Below are 16,497 nucleotides of genomic sequence, written 5' to 3'. Positions count from 1 at the left end.
TGCCGTCCACATACTATCTCCGACGCACATCCTCCAATGCCGTCCACATATCATTTCCCATTCCGGGACACCGACGCACATTCCCTGATGCCGTCCACATTCTACATATGTTCCACTCCGGGACACCGACGCACATTCCCTGATGCCGTCCACATACCACTTCCGACGCACATTCCCTGATGCCGTCCACATGCCACTTCCGACGCACATTCCCTGATGCCGTCCACATGCCACTTCCGACGCACATTCCCTGATGCCGTCCACTACTATTTTCGACGCACATTCCCTGATGCCGTCCACAAACCACTTCCGACGAGCATTCCCTGATGCCGTCCACATATAATTTCCCACTTTGGGACACAAAGTCACCTTGGAATTCTTCCTATAATTCTCCAACTAATTGCTCTCCACAATATTGTCGCAAACTCCTCTTAAGAAGGCTAAATTATTTATTTCTTCTTCCAACAATTTGATTGGATAATTCCATTTAATTTTTTTTTTTATTTTTTTTTTTTTTTGAGCAAAACAAACACAAAATAAGAATTGGCTCACCCATCTGATTAACCAAACCTTTACTCTCGTCTATTTGACGTAAGTATGTCTACGCGCTTCTCCTTGTCCATTCCATGAGTACGACCTTTGGGACACACAGAGGCCACATGTCCAACTTCGTCGCATCTGAAGCATCTAATGTTTGGACGATCCTTCGCTTCGGAACCGCTGCCTCCATTGTACATCTTTCCTTTTTCGTGTACCTTCTCCATTCGAGCACGGCATTGGGCATACTCGTGTCCCACTTTTCCACAAAAATGGCACTTCAGCTGCTGTAGTTTTTTCCTCTCCGAGTATTCATCCGGTTCGTGTTTGCGTTTGTTGAATGCGTACGCCTGCAGCTGCCGATGTAGCTCATTACGCGTTGACACATTGGTGGTAAAAACACAACGCAACAAATTATTGTCGATTTGTGCCATGTGAGCTAAAGCAATTGACACAGCAATCTCCTCCATATCCTTAGCCTTCCACTTGGACAGTAGTAGGGTGACTATGCGGTTGCCATACTCAGCATAGCTCTCTCCGGACTTGGGACGCCCGTTAAGAACGTTCATCACTGCAGCAGCCGTTGTCTCAATGCCCACGAATCGTTGGATGAATAATTCCTTGAATTGAGTCCAAGTGATGCCGGCGAAGCATATCTGGGAGAGCCATTGAGAGGCACTGCCTTCCAGCGCCTTGCTGAGAGTGATCACTAGTGCGCTGCCTTCAACGATGTTGTCTGCGAAAATCAAATCAGTCGTCGTGCACCAAGCTGATGCATCCGCTCCAGCACCATCGGGATTGAACTTGGGCAGTGTCACATGCGTTGTCCTCCCGTCCGACGCCGGTGCTTTTGGTGTCTGCATGGTTTTTATTATTTCCATTAAATTTCTGTTTTGTTTCTCCAACGCGGCCATATATTGGATCGGGCTTTGTTCAGGTGGCGGAGCCGATCCCACTTCTGATGTCAGAGGCGCGATAGTTTCGTCCATATTCATATCCTCGCGCGGTAGCACAGCGAGTTCCGTTGCCGATCGTTACCAAACCAAACTAAACTTCCACTCCCTTCTCTCCATCCATTTATATCTTCTGTCCACGTTCTTAATTCAGTTGATCTATATACCTCTCTTTCTCTCCTATGACTTTCGGTAGCGCGACAACGGACCTCACTCGCCAGCAGAGACTGCGCTCGTCTCTGCTGCTATGCCTAGCGCAACGCTTCTTAAGAGAAGCGTTCTTCCCAGAATTTATCTCCGACAAATATTTAAATTTATTTTTGGCTACAGAATGTCAGTCTATTATTTTTGCAGCTAAAAATTCGTCGTTCTCTCTTCCATCTTTTTAAAATATAAAATACTTTTTATTGGATCCGAGTTATTGGCACATTGTCGAGTTTTAACATTGACATTTTACGAACAAGTGTCAGTCGTTTTCCTTTTTGGGTTTTCCTCGTTTATATTTTTCCAACACGTTTTGCCAACATAGCGAGTTTATTGAATGACACATTTTTTTCACTGTCTTTTATTTATTAAAATACATTTCGTAGTGTTTGACATTTTATTTCAATAATAAATATACTTTAATTGGGCACAGCGACAAGAATAAAAATTCTTGAAGATTTTGCATTTCACCATAGTCTTGTTGAACCTTTTTCTGGATATGGATTCCACCGAGTTTAGTTATAATTTGCATAATCCTGGGTCTAATCAAAGGCAATCGCTCAAACCTCTCTGATTGTGACCCAAAAATACAATAAAAGAAAGGGGTAAAAACAGATTGAAATAGCCTGAGAAACAGCACCGGTACTTTAATCAAGCGGAAAGGTTTCTCTGTTTGTTCTACGTGATTCGGAAAAGGTTGAGCAGGTTTCAACATATTTTTTTTGGGAGAAGTATTATCTTAAATTGGAAGCAGCAAAAAGCACGTGCCTCGAGAGAAGAAGCTACAAGATAAATTGTTTAAACAATTGTTACAAGATTTGCCTGGGGTAGCAGTTACTTTAGTATCTTTTTAATTGGAAATTCTTCTAGCAGAGTCTATCTGTTTCTGTTGATGTTTGATAGCCAATCTCAATTATATTCACAAAAACTAACAAAAAAAAAACCACAAATATCGACTGCACTGAGGATTCCAGCTATTTTCCCTCCCTAGAGAAAAACCCTATTCTTTTCACCATTCAACTTAACCGCAAACATACACAGCCAGTTGAAAAAGTATCTGGCAGATAGCAAAAGTCATGTCTGAGTTTTGATATTGAAATGGGCCACTGGCTGGGTCGCAGTTTAAATTTCATGTCACCGCCAGATACTCTCGAATAGCTCGAGATACTCGACGAGCAGATACAGCTACAGCTACAGATACAGATACCAGCGTTCCCTCAAGTGGGTGAAAATATAAAGTGCCTACGCAAATATGCGGAATATATGGAAAGCAGCCGGACAGACGAACCCAGACTTCCAGACTCTTTCCACCCGGCGGCGGCCACTTGGCGACAGTCGGACAATAAAATGCAATAATTTCATTGAATTAAAGCAGATAACTCAATTGAGTGGACAGGCCAACACAAGATGGAAACATAGTCCAAAGAGAAAAGCAAAATGTCGAACAATGCACGTTGGCATTTTCAGAAAAGCAACAGAACAGAAAACATGAGTCAAGTATCCAAGAACTTTCAAAGAAAAGAAAATACGGTTAAATGTGAAAGGAATAAAATCAGCAGAAAGAATTTCAAGCTATAAAAAATAAACACGAGAAAGGGAAACTTATTATAGAAAGGTAAAATATCTTCATTTCTTAGTAATATTATTTTAAAGAAATGATTTCAAGTTTAATTAATATATAAATAATGACATTGTTAATGGATTTCTGTAGTATCCGTATTTTAAATTCCAAATACTATCTGAAAACATCTGCATATAGTATCTGAAAGTCTCCTCATTTGTTCGCGTGATTAGACCCATTAAATCATAACCCATTGACCAAATGAATACTAAAAGATAAGACCACTATCGATTGTTGACCATAATGACAAAAAAAAAAAAATGCGTCATCAAAAAAGGCATTTTAACATTCATAATCAGACATAACCAGTTGTGTTTCCCAACTATTTGCTGTGATTGGCATTGCTTTAACTACCTGACAAAGATAACAGCAAATTCTGATACACATTTATCGATACGAAAAGTGAAAGAGAAAAGCGAAAAGCGACGACCAACCAAAAGGTAAGGGAAACAGTAAAAAAGGCACAACAAGAAATTTATCAACAAAATGAAACACTAAAAGCATTTTAGCGCGATTAGTCCAACAAGGGGCAATAAAAGCAAAAATAAAAGGTATATAGAACTTGGCCAGACAGACAGACCAGCTCAGGCGGTTGGGTGGGTTCTACGAATAGAGTGGGTTAAGAGAGAGACCCCACCCAGTCTGCTTTGGGGGCTCCCAAGTCTCCAGGTCTCCAAAGCGATTGTCTGTTGGCATAATAAATTTTAGCATTAATTGAGTGTATGATTGAGCGAGAGCTCTTGTTGCCATTACACTTCAAACAAATAGAAAATTTTTGTTGAAAGAAATACAATATGAAAACATTGTCTGGGATAAACTTAAAGTGATCATTATTAAAACAAAGTAAAGACGTATTTTGTATCATTAATTTAAAACTTATTCTTATCCATTTTAAAGGACTATATTTTATTTTCAGTGTAATGCGGTTGTTGTATTGTTTGTGTAGGTGGAGGATGGCCAGCTACAACAACAACTGAAACAACTAAAACAGCAAAACCTCCTAGCAACAACAACACACTCAAGCAAATGCAAGTAAATAAGATTTTAATTGAAGCTTTTAGCAGGAAATGGAATATTAATGAAAGTTGATGATGAATTCTGCATCTGATGCTCCAGCTCCTGCTGCTGCTGCTGCTGCTGCTCCTCTTCATCAGGAGAAGCAAGCAAAAAAGCATCTCTTACTATTACGAGCCAAGGTCTGCCCCCATCAATGATGGGGCCTGTAAATTGCTAATCTAAAACCAAAGTTCATCAAGTTAGCAAGTGGAATTGACATTTGCAGGTTTTGCTGTGCTGCGACAAAAAGTCGTAAAAGTTGGGCAGAAAAGGGGGGGAAAATATCAGAATATCAGGTGTAATAACACCGCCACCACCTTGATGGAAATGGAAGGGCTTTCTCTCTCATAATTGCTCCTGTCAATTTCGTACACCTAAGCTCATTTCTGCAGAAAGGTTAAATCTTGATTGGCATCTCGGCAAAGGCAACCTGGCAGTCACAATGAAGATTGAAGCTAGGAAGGTGGAGGAATAATAGGGGCAAGGAAATGCCAATGGTCTGCGGAAGGTATAATGCGACCAAATTAGTTTCAGCCTGTCAATCAAATGGTAATTCAATTGAAAGTATCCGGCAGACTCAAGTGGGAGGAACTCAACCGAAATGGATTTGCTTAAAACTACGAAAAATATATAAATTAGTTTCTAGTTAACAAAAAGAAGAGAGCTTTCATTAGTAAACCTTGAGACTTGGCAAATATTCATGTTTTAAATATAAATATATTTCCCACAATTCTTTTTATACATTATTGAAAACCTTTTATATTTCACACTTTCTGTCGCATTTTTAAAGATATACGATGTAATATGCCGCGTTATTATTACATGATATATGGCGCGTGATATTTACCAACGTTGCCACATTAGCCATGACCACTAATCACAAACAGACGAAGAATGAGTGAAACGAATGGGTAAAAAATAATTTATGTGACAACGTGCAGAAACCTCAGAGTGGTGAGTAGGTGGTGGTGGCCAAAAAGAAGAACAGTGGGGCTTGGGCTTGGGGCATCGCACTTGCGAAGTGGCCAGTAAAAGCAATTGCAAATAATAAATCAAATAAAGCTGCGAAACGTGATCGGAAGCCGCAGTTAAAAGAATGGTCAAGTGGGTTTCGGACACCCAGTTGCAGGAAGTATGGTTGGCATATATGTGGGTGACAGCATGCCATCCCTCTCTCCGTCTCTCTTTTTCTCTGACAATTAAAAACACAAACATGCTGCATTTAAATTGAATTAAGCTGGCAGAAATATAATGAAATTACCAACACAAAAAGTCGACTGTTTTTTACATTTCACTCAGAAAACAGAAAACAAGGAGCAAAAGCCTGTATATAGTCTTTTGTCGAACTTTAAAAATTGAACCTGCCACCTGGACTCATAAAAATATCAAGTTATTGGGAAGTCTTTGAGGGGTAATAAAAGGTAATACTAGACTTGAGTTATAAGTCAAGAAAATGTTAAAGGAAAACCCTTAATAATTATCGAGTAACCGATTATTATCAGTATTTTCTATGGGAAAATACCTTCTGAAGTCCCGGTTTTTGTGTAAATCACGAAAGCCCTTCTACTTTAAATAATATATCTTAATTGGATTCGATACAATATTATCTCTTTTTGATGATCAATTTCTATATGATATTGTTTCCCATCTGAATAAGAGTACCCCCGTGATTCTTCCCATTTTAAACACTATCTATAAGGCCCGTCTCGCATTCTCTTCCCATAAATAATGAATGAGACGGGTCTCGCCGAATGCGTGTGTGGCGGAAGTAACACTTAACTCAAACACGAGCACGACGCGCTTTTGAAAGATGGATGAGGGTGATGCCCAAAGGGGGTGGGATTTATCAGGGGGGGGGGGGGGGGGGGGGGTGTAGGGGAGAAAAGCCCTCACGCACACATTGAAGTGTCAATCACACACATACACGGACAATGGCAGCCCGAAAAGTGACAAAGACAACACGTTTTGTGCAACAAAAAGCTACAGTAGTGGCCTCTTAAAATCTTCAGCCCCTCCCTCTCGCTTGCACACACATTCTCCGAGCCGTCTCTCCCTCTCTTTCTCTGTCTCTATGCGGGTATTTAAATTTAATTTGCAAGCTGACAAAAAAGAAAGCAAAGCGGTTTCTTGACATCTCCCCTTAAGTGAGTGTTTCACTGAGTTCGTGAGTGTGAATGTCCGTCTCTTTTTGCTCCGCTCTCTCCGTCTCTTTCTGTGACAGACAGGAAGTGCGTCTCCCCCCTGTGTCGTACGTATAGCTTACCCATATATGGCTACAAAAAGGAAAACTTAGCTGAAAGCGAGTCAAGTCAAGCACAAAACCTAAAATTCTGCTGGCTGTCTCCGAGTCCCCGTCTCTTTCTTCTCCCTGTGTCTCCACCGCCATACTCCTCTCTTTCGCTAAGTGGTTTTTTGGTCAGGCTACTAACGTTTACGGGTTGAGGGTTTAAAGGGGAATACTCCAGGATACTGGCTACAGGATACAGGGGATAGTGGCAAAGGGGAAAGAAAACGGAAGAGGGGAGCAGCAGGAGTAGGAGTGGCAGACAGGCTTTGTATCTCCATTTAGTGCAAATTAGGAGGGCCAACAACATTTACTGAGGTGAAAAGCCCACCCGACAGATTTTCAACCTAATTGAACTGTTCAATGGGGGGCTGGCAAGTGCCAGAGGAGGGTTAATGAGAGGTAGAAGTGGGAGGGAAGGCTTTGAAGCAGACTAAAAAACACAGTTTTCCCTCGGAAAAGGTTAATGGGCATACAATTTATTTTGACACGGAAACACAATATTTGTCAATCTTTCAAAATGTATATTTAGATATTTAGGTAAAGCTGAACCCTATATTTATTTTTAACTATATCATTTTGTTGGCTAAAATACAAAAATAGGGTCTACATATTTCCAAATGTATCACATAAAACGCTTAGCATAATGAGATACCAGAATTCCTCTTGAAACATATCACAATTCCGGCTTTAGGGCTCTAAAGTCATTGCACCTGCAATTGTTTTGGGCCACACACAAGCAGGACAAACAATCCATTAACAATTAGCCAAATGTGAAACGGCTTCATTTCCATTATCATCACGCGGGTGCTTCATCCGAGTTTTCCCACCCAACCACCATTTTCCGACGACCAATTCAAACACCCATCTGGCCACTCTGCAAAATCAACACGAAAATCCAGAAAACCAGAGCGCGGCGCTCAGGTTGCTGCAACTGTTAAAGGTGATTGCTGTTGTTTTTGGTTTGGCCAACGTTTAATGGAGGAAAATACACAAAATGTTTTATCACTCATACGCCACATGTGCCAGAAGGGGACCATGAGACACAGAAAGAGATAGTAAGATGGTGTGCGACAGAGAGAGAGAGATGAGTCCGCAGTGCAAACAAAACGCCTACGTTAATTACACTCGCCAGCAAAAACGGCGAAATAAACGAACTTTAACAACTAAAGCAAACACAAACCCCGAAGCTTTGTTTGCCCCTGTTTGTGTGTGAATTGAAAATGACTCACTTCAAAGGCAAACGAAGTAAAAACCGACACACAAAAAACGCAAACGAATTGACCTTTAAAAGCAAAGCCAAAGCCAAAGAGAGATATGGAAAGAGAGAAAGAGCGGTGATAGAAAATACGGCGAAGAGGGAAACCGGAAGGTAAAGACCATAAAAAGCACCTGACAACACTCTTGTGGCCAAGACAAAAGCCAGTCACTAAAATTCAATCATCTACGAATGAAGCTGCAAATGCAGCGGAAGAGAAAAGAGAGCAATAGAGAGCGAGGAAGTGAAGAATGCCGTAAAAGATAGATTCAAAAAGAAACTAGAAAAGATACTTAACACCGGTTACTTTTCTTAGATTTAAATAATAAACTGAGAAGGTATTTGGCGATTATAATAGCACTCTAGATTAGCCAACAGTTATTTTTTCTATAAAAAAAATATAAAGATAGGGAAAGTTTAGTTAAGACTTTTTTAGATACGAATTTCATGTTTTTAAACTCTGAATGTTTTTCGAATAAATAATGCCTCTAAAAATACTTTTATAAACATCAATTAAACCCAATAATTAGAGAAAAAAATAAAAAAGTTAGTAAATTAAACCAAAGTAGCAAATACGTAAAAATAAAATAAAACAAAATCAAGAGCAAAAATCTCAAAATGTTAACCAGAAATTAACATAATTCTAGCTCGCTCTAAAATCTCGGATAAAAGTCTCTCCCTCGTCTTTCCATGAAACGCCCTTAATCTGATTGCACATTCATTCCACGACGTTGACTCACTTTTATAAAAGTTTCAGCGGTCGCGTCACTTGATCGGGGGCATACATACATATACATATATAAAATATAAACCCCGTGGAAGAGCCCCGTCCCCAGAGCCCCCATACAGATGTATATAGTATCTATATCGCTCTTGTTGTGTCAAACAGTTGACATAATTTTCTCTGTACTTTTTTTTCCACAACTGATAAGAAAGAGTATTTTTTACTCCATTTCTGTTTATGGACATTTTGTGTTATCGCCGGGGGCTGACTAAACTCGATATTGTTATCGGAGAGGGATACGTTGGCTCGCTTTGGGGCAATTTCTCTCTATCTTTCTTTTGCTTGCCACTTGTAAATTCTAGGAATTCACCATGTTTCATTTCAAATTTATTAGATTAGCAAAATGAATGTTTTTTGTTTGTGGATCTAACTGCTAGTTTTTAAATGGGGGAAAACCACAAATAATTTTTTTTCCTTTAATGTTTCGCAACCAATTTCTGGTGAATGTTTGATAAAATAGAAACTCTAAACTTGACGGTCATTCGAGACTTTTTGTGGTGGGGCCAACGTCATACCAAAAGCAATTTCAAAAGCTTTTTTTATGACACATCAGTGACTAAAATTTGATATTTTATCTAAATGCCTTTTTTAATGCAAACTATTGTATTTCAAGGATTTGGGTCACTCATCGTTCAGTCGCCAATATTTGTTATCAAATCCTCTTGCTTTATTATCTATTTTGACCACCGCAGTTTCGAGTATTTTGACAACCGAAAAATGCTTTAGTTAATAACAATACTGTGGTGAATTTTGTGGTCTTTTTTTTTTTTTTTTGGTTTGGTTTGTTCTATTTCTAAGCTGTTTTGTCTGCGTTTTATTTGTGTACGTTTTTATGCGATCTGTATATATTATTTGTTATTATTTGTACATTTTTTACGCTTGTCGCTCGTGTATTTTTTATTACATTTTCCTTTGTGCTATGCGGTTATTGTTGCTATTATTATTGCTGCGTTTCATTTCGTTTGGATTTGCATTTTTGAGCACGTAGAACCCACAAAAAACACCGTTAGCAACCCCCGCGAATTGAAAGAAGCAGCAGCAAAAGTAGCAACTTTGACTAACAAATTGTTCTGTCCGAATTTTCTCCTTTTTATTCCTTTTGGGCCAGGAAGTCAACACCACGCGATAAGTGCAAAGCAAAGCGAATACAAGTTGGGGCTGGGCTAAGGGTGGTGAGCGCAGGGGGCAAGGGAAATATGTAAATCCCAAAATTGCCAACAAACCATAAAAAATGCTGCGGCCAAAAAAGACATAAAACAGATGAGCCAGGGCAGAGAACACGAAAGAGAAAACCCCTGGAAATTCTTATAAGATAAAGATGAAAAGCTGGAAAAGTGCAGAGAGAAATATTTGGATATAGTTGGATACACTTAATATTTGTTCAATAATATTATCAAAAGATTGTTAGGTTCCCTATTTTCTATTCCAATGAACTAAACCAGATTTTTAAAATATAAAAAACATATTAATACATCCTTGAATGTATGTATTTCCTATTTGAAGTATGGTATTGCACTTGTATACCTAAAGTAGTAGTAGTAGGAATGACACCCCTATTTATAAATTGTTAAACCACATTTTTCTCCACTCAATAAATAATAATATAAGATCAATAATATACATTTATTTCTCAAAGTGTGGGAATGGGCGGCTCCTTAAGGGGATGCTTCAGCTGTCTAAGGACATGTGCTGAGGTGAGAGTTCACAGTTCTCTGCTCACGTTCAGCTTCTTCTACTTCCTTTGCTCCGTTTTATTTCATCTCCTTATTTTGCCTCTTTTCTTTTTATTTTTTACAACTTTTACTTTGTTACAGAAATAAAACAAAGAAGGAACAAAGTGAGGTTTGGCGTGCGGTGTGGGTGATGGTGTGGTGGTGGCTCGTCGTCGGTGGGGTGGCTAAATTAAACCCCTAAGGCCCTGGGCCAGGTTAACGATGTTGTCTGCTTGCCTTCTTTTCGGGGCGTGGGCCAGAGCAGGATGGGGATAGTGAATGAAAGAGAGGCAGGGATTGGTAAGTAAGACTAAACGGGGTGGAGGGGGTGCATTGACTGCAACTTGTTCGCAGAGAAAGTTCCTTGAAGCTGCTAAGAAATTTCATTGTTGCCCATTTCAAGGGTTGTTTCCACTGCTGCTGCTTCCTTCTTTTGGTCCTTGATTCTCTCTCATTCTCTTCTTGCTGGCCAGACAAAGGACGAAGGAAGCGAAAAGCAAGGAAGAAGCAGAAAGGGTGCACAAACAAAAGCCACTGAAAAAATGCCGAAAATAAAGTTGCCCTCTTTATCGCACATTCACCAAAAACGAGTAGAAACCGAACGAACAAACACCCAAAATAAAGGCTTAACCTTGGACTTCACAAAGCTCAACCGGCACTTCAACCTCAAAGAGGCGGCGAAAAGGGGGTTGGGAATCAAGGGGGGACGACGGACTAAACTTGGCGGACTTAATCAGTCGTTGGCTTGTCGATTTCATATCGGACATTATTTAGGGTCTGACCACATCGTGTGCATCGTTGGAAATCGGAGCGAAATTACACCGAAAAATATATTTTGGTAATATATTATTGATATTATTTTGTATTTAAATTCTTAAATCAGACTCAAAAAGGAAACCAATTTTAATTGCATAATAACGTTTATATATTTAAACTTTTATTTAAAACGTTTTTGTTTTGAAAAACAAAAATAATAATAAATGCAAAACAAATAGAACTTAATTAATCATATTTATTTTCTGTGTAATTGTATCAGTTCATTGGAAACTGGGGAGGAGATATTGTGGGAATCGTGGGGATTGCACTCTTTACAATCGTGCATGGCACTACCAGCACACAGATATTCACACACACACACACATACGCTGACCCGGACAAGAACCCACACACTCTCCGCAATCAGAGTCAAATGATTCAAATGACTAATTCAAAGGCAGCGCACAAGTTTATTCGATAACAGTATACACATTACTTGGAATTTACGAAAACAACCATATGCCAAGTAGGAAAATCTATTGCCATATGTCATATGTTTTCCATTGAGGAAATCATATTATCACTAAGTAAAGTCCAATTTTGTTATTATTTACAAATATTTTAATGTCAAAAGAAAGCTTAAATTAAAAATATTGCTAATAAAAATACTTGTAAATTATTAAAACATATTTTTCCCAGGCATTAAAAATAAGCAATACGAATAAAAGACAGAATCAAGTATTTCTGTACATTTTAAACAAAAACTGGTAATTCCCCATTAAAATTTAAAATCAGCTGATTGCAAAAACTTTAATTTTGCAAGCTGTTCGCTCTCTGTCTCCCTGTTCCCTCCCTCGCCCACTACTTCTGGTTTGAACTTTATCTTGACGTTTGGCATTTGTCACTTCATTTGGGTTTTTATGAATTTCTTGCACAAAAAAAGAAAGGAAAATAAAAGTGGCTAACCTTTAATTGCAATAAAAAAATAATAAAAATAATTTCTAAAATTTGGGCACACGCACACCCGCACAGAGAGCTTATTTAATTATATACACAACAAAGAGAGGGCGTAAAAAAAAGAAAATAAAACAGAGAAAAGAGCAAAAGAAAGAGGAACTGAAAAATACAGAGAGGTGAAATAAATTTGATTTAAAACCAAAAACAGACATTGAACTTTTGAATGGCGATTTTGGGTGTGTAGGCGCAGCAATGCGAAAGAGCAGCACAAAGCGAACCGGCCGAAGGCGGCACAATGTTATTAATTCTTTGGAGAGGGGGATACAAATCTAAATCTAATTTCATATTTTTTGGATTATTCGTTTTATTTACTTTTTACTGTCGGCTTCTTGGCTGCGTCGTCTCCGTCGTTCGCCTTCTTCTTCTCGTTTAGCGGCGTCTGCTGCTTCTTCACTGTTTTCTAGACACGCACACAGGCACACCGGCTAGCACACACAAATACACTCTCGCACACACGTATTGAAGCTTTCGGCTGTTTACAAACTTTTGCGACGTTTTCAAGTGCGACGCTGGCAGCGCAGTCGACAGAGACGCTGGCTTTAACTATTCTCCTCTGCGTTTCCTATCGCTGTTCGTTGGTCGTTTGTCGGTTTTTTTGCAAACGCTTTAATAACTTTCTATTGCTATTTTTATATATTTTTATGCACACGCACACTATTGAGAGGTAGACACGTACGATAATATTTCACTCGCTCTCTTTTTCTCTCTCTCTATAATTTACAATTTTCCTATAATTTATTTTTCTTTTTTCGTTTTGTTCGTCAGCTTTAAGCTTACACACACACGCACAGGAAACACACGCAAAACGAACAAGAAGTGACGGTACTACAGTTATGGTTGTTGTTATTGCTATTATTTTGTTGTTGCGAGAGCAGCTGATCTCAAAACGGGAGGAACAGTGGGAAGAGAGAGTGAGTCTTACTTCGCGCTCTTCGAACTAACCGCGACAAAAATTAAAATCAAACTGTGAAATTCACAGTGTGGATGTGAAGCTAGCTGAAAACGGAAATCAAACAACGCGACGTCGACGGCGACGTCGGCAGAGCCAGCGCCTGCGCAAAGTAATAGCCGCTCTCACTCTCTCTCTTTCCCAACGCGATTGAATGAATGAACGAGGCTGGAATGCGGGAAGAGCGAAGAGAGCGGCATGCCAAATAGTTGTAGAAAAGCGCCGGCAAAACGGAACTCCACGCTCTCGGCGCTCTCTATCTCTCTCTTTTTCTCTACCACCCACACCCTTAGTTTGCCGGAAAATGGCATTTCGTATGCGGCAGGGGGTGTAATTTCCCCAAAAAACCTCCGCAAGAGACTGAGAGAGAGAGCCAGTGCCAATAGCAGAGAGTCAAGGAGAGAGAACGAGAGCGCATACTGTTGACGTCAACGTCTGAGTCAACGCTTCTGCTTCTGCCGCCGCCGCTGCCGACGTCGCAAAGCGCCACCACCCAAAAAAAGGCGAGAAGAAGAAGAACGCAACACAAAAAATTCGCACAGTGGAGCAGATTAAGCTTGTGGCAAAAATATATTACTTCATTCATCATTTTGGCGACTTGCTTTGCTCTCCTATTCGCTTTGCCCATGTTTGCAGCCTCTCTCTTTGGTTTGCAAAATACAGTGGAGACTCCATAAAAAGAATATTTCGAGTTTACAAATTGATTATATTAATTTTTTATTTAACTAAGTTTAAGTTTTAATGAACTAAAAATATTATTATATATTTTTAATAAACACAAAATGAAAAACACATTGGAAAATAGTTTATCGCACAATTGGAGACTATTTTAAATTTAGAAGTAAATTTCTAAAAGTATAGATATTTCAATTCTCACGTCAAAGAGATCACTGTATTTCTAATTTGGCAAACTGCTCGTGCACGTAATTTTTTAACAAGTGGTTATTTTTTGCTTTGTCGGGAGCGTGAGAATCAAATTTGAGCGTTGTCGTCCACCGTCTTTTAGTTAGCCTCAGTCGCTCCCAGAATTTCTATCGCTCCCCCCAAAAGCCACCAGCTGATGAGCGAGTTCTATAATTTCTATAGCCGTTTCTTCTCACATCACTCTTTTTATTTAGCGGCTTTTGGACTGATTTTTGTTTTGTTTGCCGCTCGTAAAAATAAATCGTAAAGCGGGGAAACACGAGCGTTGAGTGAAAAACTATTAAATTGGCACCACAAATATAAACAAAAAGAATCATTAAAATCATCATCATCATTCGCCACCTGTCCTCCTTCAATCATTTTCTTAAATTTTTTGTGGAAGTCAACTTTTAAAGTGCTTCGAAAAGATAAATTAAAGAGGTAGAGTTGTAAAATGGATTCTCTTCTTTATAATGCACCTGCAGAGAAAAATACATACATATGATTTTTACGAGAAGTTTGTAATCCCGAAGGTGGTTTTCTAAGCCACCCGGCAAAGTATGTTGGAACAGCATTATCAAACAAATAGAGTTATAATCTAAATCTAAATATAAAATCAACATGAAATTGTGATTGTGTCTTAATTTATGAGATATATGAAGATAAGAAATATTCAATTAAATTTTATCGTAGACTTTAATAAATATATTTCTTATAAATTATTATAATTTAATAGAAATGCAAGGGTATACAACGTTTTGGATTTTATAAGTTGCTTAGCTATTTTTCTCTATTTGAAGTTTTGGATAACCCACTTTTGTAATAGTGAGAAATTTACAAATTTTTTGTTTTGTTTTGCCATTGCTGCTCTCTCACGAAGTTCAGAGAAAAACCAGTTTATAGATTTTATAAGATGGTTGTTTATATTGGGTATTGCCCATAACGCGATTCCAATGAATCTTTGACTTTTCGAGAATGCTTCTGCTGATTGATTGACAATTTGTTAATTGATTGAAGAACGGGGCGGCAAAGAGCGGGAGGAATTCCCTAGAGTCGTAATTACGGATATACTATCAGAGCCCAACTACTCGTCTATGCCGTATTTATCATATTTCTAGGTTGAATGGCAATCACGTTGAATACTGTAGAATCTACAGTGTAGATTCTACAATGGAAAAGGTCGGCAATGGATGCTAAGCAAGTAGATTGAATATCTTTTGAAGCACTTTATGGTGCTGAAATTTTACCATGTTGAATATGTATCTGCGTAGAAAATACAACAATTCAAACATTTTCGGATAAAGAAATGCAAAAATACCGCGATGAGACAAAGGGAACGAGTTAAAGAAAGCAATTTCAATGGAGCAATAGCAATTTGATGGCTTACATTTTATTCGCGTTAAGGAAAGGGAGGGCACAGGCGTGGGAGTATAAGGAGGGTGCGAATATCAGCTGATAAAAAACAAAATGCGTTGGCAAAAAAGAAAATCTTGTATGTGGGTTAAGAGGAGAAGAGTGGCACAAGGAGGATGAGGGAACAACCATGATAATAGCAAAACAAACGAAACAGAGAGAAACAATATTATAAAAAGAGATAGCGACAGCCGGGGGGAATTTTCAATTGAAAACGAACGCGTATAAATGCGCCCATATGGAAAAGGCACACACACACTCACGCACACACATATGGGGGAAAATTGCGACTTTGCCTGCCTTTTTATCGGCTTGCGGCATCTCTCCGCCTCCTCCTCCGCCTTCTCCTGCCTTTCTTTTTTCCTCATCATTCTCTCCTGCATTTTCATGCTGGTCTACGTCTCGCAGTCGACGTCAGCGCTGACGCAGCGGGGTGTGAATGCGGCAAAAAATACACACACACACACGTATCATAGATATGTATCTACACTTGAGGTCAAAATAATACTGATTTTAGAATTAAATTGGTTTAAGAAAAAATATTCCTTAAACGATTTTTTAAACATAATTAAATTTAATTTCTTTAATTTAAAAGAAAAATCTTACGGATATTATTGGAATTTCAATAAATTGTTTATTAAAATGATACGAAATTTTTGTATCTATAAAAAAATCTAACGAATACGAAACAATTTCAATGTGATATTTTTATGTCGCCCAAAAAAATTATTTATTTACTTTCACAATTTGATCCCCTAAAACTATTTTGTATTTCCAGTGCTAGTGTGGGGACCATAGCTGTATATATTAAATACATTATCAGCGGCGTCGCGATTACAGTAATAGGAGCGACGCCGGCTGAGGCACCCTCCTCCTGACCGACCATCTCTCTCACTCTCACAGCATCTTCTGCTGCTTTTGGTTCTTCTTCTTCTCGTTCTAATAGCATTTACTGTTTGTTCAACTGTTATGCGAGTTGGACGACTCCAAGTTGTTGTTATTGCTGTTATTGGACTGTTGCTTGTGTGTTTCTAGTTTTCCTTCTGGTCC

General features: G+C 38.8%; 1 protein-coding gene across 18 annotated transcripts in view; it reads right to left on the bottom strand.

Annotated features, from left to right (window-relative positions):
* The window catches only part of shep (alan shepard), a 142,326-nt gene that overhangs the window by 17,505 nt on the left and 108,324 nt on the right, over positions 1-16,497 (bottom strand). Inside the window, exon 1 of one of the 18 annotated variants that reach the window (XM_070285945.1) lies at positions 12,495-13,143. The exons of the other annotated variants lie outside the window; for them this stretch is intronic. The gene's annotated coding sequence lies outside the window, so the exon portion shown is untranslated. Of the gene's footprint in view, positions 1-12,494; positions 13,144-16,497 lie in introns of those variants that run through there. 18 annotated transcript variants of the gene reach the window in all.

Source organism: Drosophila kikkawai, chromosome 3L (genome assembly GCF_030179895.1).
Source record: "Drosophila kikkawai strain 14028-0561.14 chromosome 3L, DkikHiC1v2, whole genome shotgun sequence".
Lineage (NCBI taxonomy): Eukaryota > Metazoa > Arthropoda > Insecta > Diptera > Drosophilidae > Drosophila > Drosophila kikkawai.
This window is presented reverse-complemented; position numbering and strand designations above follow the sequence as displayed.